The 571-nt window shown below is 37.5% G+C and overlaps 1 protein-coding gene across 4 annotated transcripts in view; it reads left to right on the plus strand.

Moving 5' to 3' along the window:
* FANCD2 (Fanconi anemia complementation group D2) overlaps nt 1–571 on the plus strand; it is a 60149-nt gene that overhangs the window by 43008 nt on the left and 16570 nt on the right. The window lies entirely within an intron of this gene.

Here is a 571-nt window from a genome sequence, read left to right on the forward strand (position 1 = left end):
AAGAGGCCAGGGGAGTGTCACGGGCAGGGGGAAAAAAAAGGACACATATGTAATACCCTTTGTAATACTTTAAGCAATAAAACAATTAAAAATAAAAAAATATTAATTTATGCCCTGGCTGGTTTGACTTATTGGATAGAGCCTTGGCCTGCGGACTCAAGGGTCCTGGGTTCGATTCCAGTCAAGGGCACATGTCCGGGTTGCGGGCTCGGTCCCCAGTAGAGGGCGTGCAAGAGGCAGCAGATCAATGATTCCCTCTCATCATTGATGTTTCTCTCTCGCTCTTCCTTTCCCTTCCTCTCTGAAATCAATAAAAATATATTTTTTAAAAAATTAATTTATTTTCCAGTTACAAGTGACATACAAAATTATATTAGTTTCAGGTGTACAAAATAGACATTTATATACCTTATGAAGTGATCATCCCAATAAGTCTAGTGCCTGTTTTGACACTATAATGCATAGTTATTATAATATTATTGACTATATTCCTATGCTGTACTTCACATCCCCATGACTATTTTTATAACTGGCAGTTTGTACTTAATTTCTTTCACCTTTTTCACCCATC

This window comes from Myotis davidii, unplaced genomic scaffold (genome assembly GCF_000327345.1).
Source record: "Myotis davidii unplaced genomic scaffold, ASM32734v1 scaffold73, whole genome shotgun sequence".
Classification (NCBI taxonomy): Eukaryota; Metazoa; Chordata; class Mammalia; order Chiroptera; family Vespertilionidae; genus Myotis; species Myotis davidii.